The sequence below is a fragment of the Protopterus annectens genome, chromosome 5.part0 (assembly GCF_019279795.1).
Source record: "Protopterus annectens isolate FY-2018-M chromosome 5.part0, PAN1.0, whole genome shotgun sequence".
NCBI classification, from domain to species: Eukaryota; Metazoa; Chordata; order Ceratodontiformes; family Protopteridae; genus Protopterus; species Protopterus annectens.
Window position 1 is genome coordinate 1,287,949,383 of NC_056735.1, and position 13,431 is coordinate 1,287,962,813.

The window sequence follows — 13,431 nt, forward strand, 5'->3', positions numbered from 1 at the left end:
CCCTTAACATATTTTTTTCAAAATCGAGTCAGCTAGTTTTGCACATGGGTAGGTAATGGATTGTCTACCATCAACCAGTGCTCTAAATGGGGGGTCTCGTATATTTTTATGGGTCTTAGGTATACCAAATAGTTGAGGTGTTTTGGGTGCTAGTAAAGTCAAGTAGTGGGCCATTTGGCTGTCAATCAGCCCGTCTATGAAAAGGTCATTTAAAAACATCCTAATCCTATTATATGCCCCATTCATTTTGTTAATGCTCACTACTTCATAGGTGTCTTTCTCTAAAAGTAGATACATTTTCTTGATATAATGGTCCCTATACATAACTACTAAGCCCCCTCCCTTGTCTGGTTTCATAGATCTAATGGGCAGTTTACAAAATGATGTTAACAATTGTTTTTCTTTAGTTGCAATGTTTCCTTCCATTGTATGTCTATTAAAATTGTAAACCACTTCTCTTAACTCGTTTTCACATAAACATTCAAAAAGTCCAATAATAGGGTGTGTCAGTGGATTGTAAGTGCTAGCCACTTTTAGTTCGTTGTTACTATAAGATGAATTACCAAGTAACACAGTCAAGTTTAGTTTACGGATAAATAGTTTAAAGTCAATAAGAAGTTCCGCTAAGTTGCATCTGTCAGTTGGAATAAAGGTGAAACCTTTTGCCAGTAATTCCACCAGTTCAGGCTCAAGGGTAAAGGCAGTGTAGTTGAAAATTGTAAAATCTCCCTCCTTATTTTAAAACCAAGTGGTATGGCGTAAGTTCTAGTTCGCATTGCTGCGAGTGTTGTACCTCCTTTGTGGTTGGTATTGGGGGTTCGGTGTCCAGTTGCTCACTGGTCCCCCCCTCCCCTTGTAGTTTTTTGACTATTGTTGTTGTTGGTTATATCCATTTGGGTCCTCGCAATTATTCTGGTTAAAGTTACCAGTGTACTTAGGGCATGCACCCAGGTACACAGTATTTTCACTAGCCATCTCGTTTACCCCCAAAGGTAAGTCCTGATTAATAAAGCTGGAACTGTTAGTTCCCTCTGAGTTTGTTATTAGAACGTTCCTACCATTTGTTCGCCTGTCCATTGTTTCCCCTTCACCACCTGTTTGGTTGTATCGCCCTCGTATCGCTCTCCTCACGTTGTTTTGGTACTGAGAAACAGGTGGTTTTCGATATGCATAACCGTCTCTATATGCCTTTAAGTCCCTCTGGAGTTTACCAACCTTCAGTGTTCTCAATTTCTCCAGTTGGTGGGCTATAGTGACAAAAGACCTGTTAAAGTCATATCGGTACTGGGGAAACAAACTGTCTGTTTTAATAACCCCTTCCAGTACTCTTGTTTCTTCAGTAACCTCTTTAATTGTGACTTCGTAATGTTTAACCATTACTGTTAAAAGTTCTAGTCCTTGTTTATTAAAAAGATCTACAAGTTCCTTATGGAACTAGGAACCTTCCGTTAGCCCAGTTGGGTAAATACAGTGTCTTAAACCCTTAGGGACCACTTTCTCTTTAATACATTTGTTCAGGTAATTTACATCTAACTGTAGCTTCTTAACTTTAAATAATTTAGAGTCAAACTGTTTTAGTTTTTCTTCTAAAAGTTCTTCACTTTGCTCATTATTTTCAACATTTTCATTATATGAACGTTCATCCAAAGTTAACTCTTTGTTAAGTCAAACAGAAATGTCTAAATTATGGCCAACCTGTGTGTATCTTGTGTTTGTTAGCTGGTAGTTCCCATCCAAAGATGAAGTACGGTGGGGTTCTCCGTCAGCTTCCCCTGGTTGGCGCCTCTGGTCTACGAATGATTGTGTACTTTGAACTGGCCCCTTGCTCTGTCCTCCGTTTGCATGGTTAATGCTGTTCCTCTTATGTGTGCAGTTGTAGTCAGGCCCTAACCCTTGCTGCTGTGTAACTTGGTCCACTTTGGCCGTTAGTTTATCCAGTCGCTGGTTCATCAATTCTAGCAGCTGAGTAAGGTTGCCTTTCTCAGCACTGTCGCTGAGTGTAGAGTTGTCCATACTTCTGGTGCGTCGGTGTTTCCACTAAACGACTAGCAAACACCAATAAATGTCCACAAACTGTAGAAATTTACAAAAACATCACAACCCCGAAACTGGATCTAAAACCACACGTAGTTTAACGTTGCAAAGTTGCTGAAATAACAGTAAGGGGTACTCTAGTACCCAAAACAAAATCACGTTTCCAAGCAAGCAAGTAAAAGTAAAAATGGAGATATCCAGAGCAGGTTAAAAGCACGATATCCAGTTTTAGTAAACAAAATAACCTTCCAAGAATAAGATTCTCATATGTGTTAAGCGCTTTTCGTTCGGGTTATACCCAAACTTCTTCAGACAACCTTCTCATATTATTGTTGCACTTAAGTAGTTACTTCCTTCAGCCCTATCCTATCAGGAAGAAGTTACAATCAACTTTTTTTATCCATCGAAACTCAAAATTTAAACTTTTTATGTATAAAAAAGTTTATTATACATCCAGTGTAATAATTAATACACATTAAGTTAGTTTGAATATCCGTTTTCTATGATTCCTCAATCCACTAATGTAAGTGGTCAATACCCTTATTTAACAATTAAACACATCAATTTTCAAACTTCTTTCTTTTCACAAAGATGTTCCTATATAGTGCAAGTAGTTAGTACATGTAAACTACATGCTGTGCGTCCAATTCGCTCCTTTGCGTTTGGATAGTAGTACTATTCTAAAATACAAAGGAACGTAAAAAAGGTATAAGTAAAAATATTAATGTTAAGTCAATTAAAATATTGGTATTATATCTTCTCCCTAAAGTAACCAATAGTGCCCCCTAGTGTTTTAATATAGAGTTTACTTAAAACGGTTTTTAACCTAACAATTATTAAAACCCTCATGTTAACTGTCCCAATACATCAAAAATGTATATGACATTATAAAAAATATATATAAAAATATATGTGTATATAAAAAATTATATATATATATGTCTCTGTGTGTATACAAACAATATGTAAAATATATATATATATATATATATATATATATATATATATATATATATATATATAAAAATATGTATTTATGTGTATATATATTTTGTTATGTGTAAAGAGACATATATACAAAACCATGTATTATGTTTAAATCTTGAAGTGGAAACTAGTGTTACTCTAGGTCCTCATTTAAGGTGTTACTATATTACCTGTATAAACTTTTTAATTTTAAAATACATGCAATACTACAAGATTCATTTAACCCTGATTCCACATGTGCGTTTAATCTTAGTTGCCAATTCAATTTGTTCCTTTCTAATAAGAGTTTCACTAAGCCGTCGTTAACCCCACAACCGTTTTCCAGATTCTGCATAGTCTGTGATATAACCCTAAATTTAAAGTAATGACCTTCTTTTAGTTCACAGTGGTTTGCTAATGCATTATTAGGGTTCTTACTGATGGCATATATGTGTTCGTAAATCCGATCTTTAAGTCTACAGTCTGTCTTACCCACATAAAATGTCTGACAAACCTGGCATTCAGCAAGATAAACCACACTTCTTGCGTTACAGTTGTAAGTGTACTTAGTAAAAAAAGTCTCATCTCTAATCTTGAATTTGTTGCTACACATGATATGTGTGCATTGGTTGCAGTGGCCACACTTGCGAGTACCCCCTGAGATTAGATCCCCTGTCTAGCTAGTGATTTGTACTATTGTGTTACGCAGTTATCACACACACTACAAAGCTTACTGGGCTTACAACTGGTCAAAGGTGTTGATAAGGGGAATGACATCAGCAGGAGTGATAAAGTAAGGCACTGGGTGGGAGACTTATCAAAATACTTCTTCTTACAAACATAAACACATACTTATTTGCCACATCTAAGATTAAAACTCCTGTCAAACTAGTGAGTTGTACTATTGTTACACAGTTATCACACACACTACAGAGCTTACTGGGGTGACAACAGGCCAAAGGTGCCAATAAGAGGAATGACATCAGCAGGACTGATAAAGTGGGGCACTGGGGAGTGTTGTGGGTGGGAATGGCCTAAAACTGTTTCACCTACAAATAAACACACATACCCTCACTTTCACATACACAACTGTCATAAACACACACAGTTGCCAGTATTGAGATTAGTACCCCTCCCTATCTAGTTATTTCTACTATAGTGTTACACAATTATCACACATGCAACAGAGCTTATAGGGGTGATCAGTGTCCAATGGTACTTCTAAGATGAATGAAAGCAGCAGATCTTGTGAAGTGGGGAAATGTGAAGTGTACTGAGTGGGAAGAGTCTCCTAATACTTGGACCTATGGACACACACACACACACACACACACACACACACACACACACACACACACACACACACGCAGGTGATGTGATAGCATAAACTCAACCTCTGTACTGTTAGACAGTGGGGGTCACCATTTATGCTGGCACGTGTGACTCCCTGCAATTGGTATGCCACTGTCCACAGCAGGACATCACTCTATGCCATCCAGGGTATCCATTTGTGTGAATCACTCTTTCTATGTCCCCCTGTGTCTCTCTCTAGATCACTGTCTGTCCCTCAGTTCTCCACATCTATGTGTGTGTATGCTTGACATATATTGGATATGTACCTGAACATTGGTATACAGCAACAGTGGTCCCACTCCACAAAGGGGATGCCTCTACAGACCCTGGGAACTACCACCCCATAAGCTTAACCAGCCTGGTCTGCAAAGCTATGGAAAGAATCATTATGGAACTCATAAATAGAGACATAGGGGACCTACAGACACTTGACCCCACCCAGTTCGGCTTTGTAAAGGGCAGATCCTGCCATTTGAACCTGGTTGACATTTTCAAAACAGTCACTAGAGCCATTGATGAGGGCAAAGCAGTCCATACAGCCTACCTGGACTTGGCTAAGGCCTTCGACACAATACCCCACTCAGGCATCATAGATAAGCTCACCAGCTTAAACATAAACCCTTATGTCACTAGATGGGTTGCAAACTGGCTAAAGGACAGAACCCATAAAATTAAAATCGCTGGAGCAATGTCTGACTCAAAGCCAGTCACAAGTGGTGTCCCACAGGGATCTGTCCTGGGACCCCTCTTGTTCAGCATTTATTTCTCAGATGTTAAAGCAAACATGGGAGGGTTGTGGCTGACAAAGTTCGCAGATGACTGCAAACTAGGCGCCATAGTCGATACACCAGTGGATACATACATCCTACAAAAAGGCCTCACAGAAATGGACAACTGGTGCTGGAGTCACGGCCTTAAACTAAATGCCAAAAAAATGTATAGTCATCCCCTTTGGGAAAAACAAAGTACCCACAAATTATCACACAGACAGCAACCCACTGAGTACGGAAAAAGTAAGCAGAGACCTAGGGACCCAAGTCAACAGCGACCTCTCATTTGACACCCACGTTGCCAAAGTGGTTAGAAAAACATTCTACCTTGCACACCTCATCATGAAGGGATTCACATCCAGATCCAAGGATGTCATTGTACCCCTATACTCCTCCCTCATCAGACCCATGATTGAGTACAATGCCCCATTTGGTATATACCTCACCCGGCATTTGCAACAGCTGGAGAGACCACAAAAGTACCTCACCAAGTGGATCAAGGGTATCCAACATATGTCTTATTCTGCCAGACTAAAGAAACTCCAGCTCTATTCAGTAGCATACCGCCTGCTCAGAGGTGATCTCTGCCTGACGTACAAGGTCATGCCAATCAGGATCTGATGGACATGCTCCACCTCAAAAAGTCAGAATCCATCAGGACCACGAGAGCTAAAGACGTAAACCTTGGCACAAGTATGAATAGGACATGCTGGAGGGATAGATTCATAACCCAGAGGCTTCCCATGCTTTTGAACAAGATCCCAGTTCATGTTAGGCAGAGTCCCTCACTGACTCTCTTCAAGAGAAATCTTGATGAGTGGATGGGAGATCGTAAGTTTACCCCAGGGGTCACATCTGTGTCACTGCTAGACAGGGGCACAGTAAACGTATTCTATTATATAAGGGGGCCTTCATTGTGTCACTACTAGACAGAGGCACAGTATTCTAAATCTATTCTGTGCATTTCTGTGCATTTTTGTACCATTTCATGGGATGGCTAGGCTTACAAATGCCCCAGGGCAGATAGCCTAGTACTAAACTATGAAACTATGAAACTATGTTATCTGTTGCCCATATATATGTGTGTGTATCTCACGCAACAGATGCAGATGTATCACATATGGGCCACCTACAGTCATCTGAGGGTAATCCTGTCTGATGTGTGTGTGTGGGGACAGTTGAGGTGTACATAGCTGTCTGTATGCATGGACATATATATATATATATATTACTGCTTGGTAGTAACTTGATTAAAGTGTAGCTATCATTCTAAGTCTTGTGGATTAAGCACTTGGGCTTCAGACCAGTTGTTTTACATTAGGAAGGTTTGTGGCCTGCACTGTGGTGCAGGACAGGTAGCTTACATCCTTCTAAGTTGGGAACTGCTGATTGAGGGCTCAGTGTCTGTTATTCTAAAAGTGTATTAGTTCTGGTTTAAGCACTTGGGCTTCAGGCCAGTTATTTTACATTAAGAAGGTTCGTGGTCTGCACTCTTGTGGGAGGAGAGGCTGGACTCTGCCCTTCTGAGCTGGTAATTTCTGGTTAAAGGCTTGTAGTACCTGCATATTTGAACTATTTCTTACTGAAATTGCTACACCTTGTTTACTGTAGCATAGACTAGATCCAGGCCTGCTGAATCTAGCTTTGTTTGTATGCTTGTTGTTTGTTTGCTTGTTATTTCCCTGAAATGCTAATTCCACCTAAAACGTGACTTTTCAGTGCTTCTTTGGATCCCTAGTGATATCTGCATTGCTTACTGTACTTATTTCCTTGTTTCACTTGAATGAAAGTTACTGTTTGTCATTTTTGCATTTAAGTTACCTGTAGCACATTGCATTTAAGTTACCTGGCACTTGCTCACTAAAGCAATTATATAGGTCAGCACTAAAAAATTAAAAGCACTACACCCTCACAAACTCCCCTTGAGTACCTTGTTCCCCATTGGCCCTTTTTTTCAATTATAAAGGAATTCCCAATACTATTCTAGCATGTCCAAATGTCAGTTGTCAATCTCCTCTCTGGTCCAGCTGGTGAATCTGGGAATCTTGAGGCAATGTTACAACTGCCTCATGTACACAGACAACCCTCTCCTCCTCCCAACAAATTCCAACACGTGAGAGATGCAACCATATAGCCAAACTGGAGGGTAAGCTATCTCAACTCAATACTGGCGTAACCAGTCAGGAGGAAAAGGAAACCACACTCACTACAATTCCAGTCTCACATAGAACTACCAACACAGCAAACCAAACACATAAACACACTTGGAGGCTCTAAATAAAAATCTGCCTAAGCAGCAGAGACCTCCAAAGCAGACACCCAAGCAACCGCTACCTCAAAACAAAACACGTGCAACACATTGCTCACAAAGCCAGTGTGCCGAACAGTCACAGCCCTTAAGGCTAAACAACACACCTGATACACTTGTAATAGGTGACTCTATCATCAGGCACACTGACGTCCCGCTCACCAGGCTGAACAAGGAGAAGGTCACGGTGAGCTGCCTGTCGGGCGCTAGGATCCGCCACATAACACAAGCACTCAGGTCACTCCAAGGCAAGTACAAATATGACTCAGTTATTGTCCATGCTGGTGTGAATGACCTGAGACATACCTCCCTGGACTACATGAAAAGAGACATAGAGGAGCTCTCTGAGCATGTAGCCCAGGCCGGTATGACCCTGACCTTGAGTAGCATCTTACCTTCACCAAGAATGATGCCACAGTATGAAGACAAGATGATCAATTTCAACAATTGGCTTAAGTATTGGTGTCATTCAAAGGGGATCCAATGCCTGTCAGCCTGGGATGACATGCTCGACAAGCCATGATGCTTCGCTAGGGATGGCTTGCACCTATCACCCCTGGGCTTTCAGATGTTGGCAAAGGCTCTTCCTACCCCCATAGTGCCTTTTTTAGGCAAGGCTCAAAAGACAAACTCTCCTCCATAGGTATCACAAGGGATAAGAAACTAAGAGTAATGCTAATCAACGCCAGAAGTCTAAACCTCAAGATGCATGCACTCGAAACTCTCCTTAGCATGGAGAACATTGATATCTGTGCAGTAACAGAAACCTGGTTTAAGGCTCCCGAGAGCACCCCAGCACTACCAGGTTATACCTCATACCATGCTTTTCGGCCCCAAAACTTGGACCGAACCATAAAATTTATTTTTTTTTTTATTTTTTTTTTTTAACATTTGTTGACCGGGAATGTCCGACTAGGTTCCATAGAGCCTGTTTTCAGCAGAGGCCCGGGGAGAAATGCTCCAGATGCATGTCTTTGGAATGTGGGAGGAAACCCACGCAAACACAGGGAGAACATGCAAACTCCACACAGAAGGCACCCCAGCCGAGAATCGAACCGGAGAACCTCTTGCTGTGAGGTGACAATGTTAACCACTGCACCACTGTGCTGCCCTAAAAGGAGGGGGAGTATCAATATTGGTCAAAGATACCCACACCTCCAGGTTGGTGGCACAGCACGAAGCATCAGAGACTATCCGTGCAACTAACAGTGGGTAAAACTGCCTTCCAGTTTATAGCCTGCTACAGACCACCCACCCAAACCTAGGAGCTCCACTCTGCCTTCCTGAGAACACTGGAAAATATGAAGGTCTCTCCAAACACCATTATATTGGGCGACTTCAACTACCCAAACATAGACTGGGAGCATTACTCTAGCTCCAACACCCTAGCCCAAAGGTTCCTAGAATTTACAAACTCAAATGCTATGGAAAAACTTGTTACCACTCCCACAAGAGGGGAAAACATACTGGACCTGATCATCACCAACATGGGGACTCTATGCTCCAGACCAGAAGTGTAGCCCTCACTGATAAGATCAGACCATAAAATAATCTCACTGGATATTCACATCCCGACCCCACTCCTTGCCTGGAAAACCACAGTAAAAAACTTCTCTAAAGCAAATTTCACACTCCTCAAAACCGAGGTGGAATCCTTCAAAGCCCCCGGGCCTGTGGAAAATACGGCCCAGACTGCAGAATCCTTTATAAACGCATTCTATGAACACCTTCAGGAATGCATGGATCATGCAGTCCCAAATAAAACCAAGACCCAATCCTCCAAAGGCAGACGTCCTGTCTGGTGGACCCCAGCCATAAACAAACTATACAATAGAAGGAGGAAGCTACTACATGATAGAGCAAAATCCCAAAAAAGGAAGGCATTTCTGATCAGTATTAGCAAAAAACTACGGGCACTCATAAAATCATCTAAGGCCAGCTTCAAGAGAAAAATTGCACAGGACACTAAGGATAATCACAAGGCTTTCTTTAGTTATGTTAGGAACCTGGGTGGGAATTCCCAGATATGCTCAGAATTAGTCCAAAATGACAAAAAATACACTGAACCCATAGACATTGCCAACATCCTAGCTGACAGGTTCAGCACAAACGTCTCCCCCCCTTCCCCACCAAAAAGGCAAATATCTATCCCAGCAGAGTGCTACCCCCCTGACATCTCAGATACTCAGGTAAGAGCCGCCCTCTCCAAAGCAAAAAACACAGCATTAATGGGACCAGACGGTGTCCCAGGCTGCGTCCTACATGAACTCCAAGAAGAGCTAAACCCAAACATAAAACTACTGTTCAGTCTCAGCCTCACTACAGGATATGTACCCAAAGAGTGGCGTACAGCAACAGTGGTCCCTCTCCACAAAGGTGGTGCCTCAACGGATCCTGGAAACTATCACCCCATAAGCCTGACTAGCTTGGTCTGCAAAGCTATGGAAAGGATCATCATGGACCTTATAAATAAAGATATTGGGGACCTACAGACACTGGATCCTACCCAGTTCGGCTTTGTTAAGGGCAGATCCTGCCTCTTAAACCTGGTCTATTTCTTTGAAACAGTCACCAAGGCCATTGACAAGGGGAAGGTGGTCCACACAGCCTACCAGGACCTCGCAAAAGCCTTCGATACAATACCCCACTCGGGCATTATAGATAAGCTCACCAGCTTAAATATAAACCCATATGTCACTAGATGGGTGGCAAACTGTCTCAAGGACAGAACCCATATGGTTAGAATTGCTGGAGCCATGTCAGACTCCAAACCAGTTACAAGTGGCGTCCCGCAAGGCTCAGCCCTGGGACCTCTCTTGTTCGGTATATATTTCTCAGAGATACAGGCCAACACGGAAGGACTGTGGCTGACCAAGTTCGCAGATGACTGCAAACTGGGCACCATAATTGGCTCTCCAGCCGGCACAAGCATCCTCCAAAAGGGCCTCATAGAAACAGACAACTGGTGCCAGAACCATGGCCTCAAGCTAAACACCAAAAAGTGTATAGTCATCCCCTTTGGTAAAAACAAAGTGCCCACAAATTACCACATAAGTGGTAATCCATTAAGTACGGAAGAAGTGATTAGGGACCTGGGGACCCAAGTTGTTAGCAATCTCTCATTTGACAACCACATGGCCAAAGTGGTTAGAAAAACATTTTATATAGCCCACCTAATCATGAAGGGATTCACATCTAGATCAGGGGAGGTAATTGTGCCTCTTTACTCATCCCTCATCAGGCCCATAATTGAGTACAATGCCCCTTTTGGGATGTACCTTACCAGACACCTGCAGCAACTGGAAAGACCCCAAAAGTACCTCACCAAGAGGATCAAAGGGCTCAAACAGATGCCATATGCTGCCCGGTTAAAGAAACTCCAGCTCTACTTAGTGGCATACCGCTTGCCCAGAGGCGATCTGTGCCTGACGTATAAAGCCATGTCCAACCCGGAATTAATGGACATGCTACACCTCAGAAAATCCAAATCCCATTGAGCTACGCGCTCAAGAGACTTGAACCTCAGCACTGAAATAAATAGGACATGCTGGAGGGACAGATTCATAACCAAGAGGCTCCCTTCACTCTGGAATAAAATCCCAGTCCAGGTTAGGCAGAGTCCCTCATTGACTCTCTTCAAGATGAATCTTGATGAGTGGATGGGTGATCGTAGGTTTACCCCGAGTATCACTTCTGTGTCACTGTTAGACAGAGGCACAGTATACTAACCTCAAAAAAGGGCATAGCAAAATTAATTTAAAATGGGTGGCGAAAGCTAAACACACTCTGGTTAGGCTTATAAATGCTTTAGGGCAGATAGCCTAGTATGAACCTATGAACCTATGAACCCATATATATATATATATATATATATATATATATATATATATATATATATATACATATATATACATATATATATATATATATACATATATATATATATATATATATATATATATATATATATATATATATATATATATACACAATACAGTCATATATTCTGATGTGGGTTCCAACATGGTCTGTGATTCTCTAAGTGAAGGAGAATGCCCAGTGTGATCTTCTATAGTTACGGTCGGACTCCATTCCAGAGATAGGTGTACTCCAATCCAGGGTTTTGTGTGCTACAGACATACTTCTCAGGAGTACACAGGACTTTCTTCAGGGTACTTGTTTTGTTTAGCAGACATTTTCTAACATATCTGTAGTCTGAAACTGCAATGTATTGTGTCATTACCTAGTGCCAGACATCCTCAGATCATTACAGTGCTTTACCAGAGGAATACTAGTTGTATGATGCATAGACCAATATTATGAGGGCTGCTATGTAAATTCTTGCCCAACAAGGCCATTTGTTAGGTGCGGCTACAGCCAGTGTAGTAATGACACACAGCTGTGTAAACAGTCCAGCAACTTGGTGATATACTGGCTGGGGATCTCCTGCTTGTGTGGTATCTATCTAACCTGAGATGTCATAACCTTGTGTGTGCATACCTCTAACCTGTACATTTTTTGGCAGGTTGTCCAGGTCTTTGGCTAGAGGTTTCATTCTTTCTACATAAACTTGTGTTTTTATGGCAAGTTAGTTACATATAATTGAAGTGTGATGTTACAAAATAATACAGACATTATTGTTTCCAAATAGATAACCTTCAGACAATTCCTGCTACTGCAAACCCCTCACCCTACCAATTTTTTCAGTATTTAAGAGTGATATTTACAACACATGCCTATCATTGTGCCTTTGTTCCACCTTTCTTTCTGCCCTTGTCCAGACATCTTGCTGTCAGAGGTTGGGAGTTATGGGTTTGGGTACAGAGTGCATCCAACTGTGCAGCCATGTCTATTATTTGTAAAAGCAAACATAAGAAAAAAGATTATTGAGAATGACTACTGGCAACAGTACCACAAAACACGTATATTCACAAAAGCCTTGGCATCTCTGCTACACATCCTTCAAGATCTCACTAATATGTGTAGCATATTCCACATAGCACTGTGACTACCAGATATGTCAGTGGCAGAGCAGTGAGTGTCACTGACATGCATAACAGTTGGCACTGCAGTTATCTGCACATGTCCCTGTCAAAGGCAGCACTGTACCTAGGGCAGGAGAATGTGCTGACCAGATCCAGAAAGTATTAACCACACATACACATAGCTCACTGACCCCTACATATTATGGACAGGGACATGTTTTCATGTGTATTGCTACAGCCCTGCCAGTGCGTGCTATGCTGCTATTTCCATGCAAACTTATATGTTACTGCATTTGTGTAGGTATACAGGGGGGACACCTGTCCAGTCTACACATTTGCACAGACTGTGCTGATATTTGCTTTACATTTTGGTTCCATTTACCATAATATTGTGCCTTGTCTTGGGGACTGTAAAGAGTAAAGAGCCTCGGTCAGATTGTACTGGCATACGTTTGAGTTTCAGACTTCTTACCTTTCATAGCCTTACTGCAAGTGTGGGTTCTGCTGTGCTATCACTGTGTGAGTCTCTAGGGGATTAATTCAACATTGCTGCCATTTGTGTGCCTTTACCAGACAGTTCTCTGTAGTTTTCTACAGCTGACTTGCTGTATGGGTGTAAGGAGAACAGGCTCAGGGGGCCTCCTTCTGTGATTCCCTCTGTGCCTGTGGGGACCTTGGCAATGGTGGTGGGCTGTGTGGCCCTTCCCCATACTGTTCCTGCTGCAGCTGTTTTAACAGGATCATATTGTGTAGCATGGCACATACTATGAGCATGTGTGCACATGTGGCTGGAGAGTACTGCAAGGCTCCACCAAATATGTCAAGGCAAGCTGTGACTTGAGCATCCCAAACACATGCTTTGTAATGATCCTGGTTTGTGCGTGTGCCTCATTCTGGCATTCTTGTGTAGGTGTGTAAGCATTTCTGATGAGTGTCATCATCCACTGCACCAGTGCATAGCTGGCATCCCCCACCAGATGGCCATACGGGATGTCCCCACTGGCAAATGCCTGGT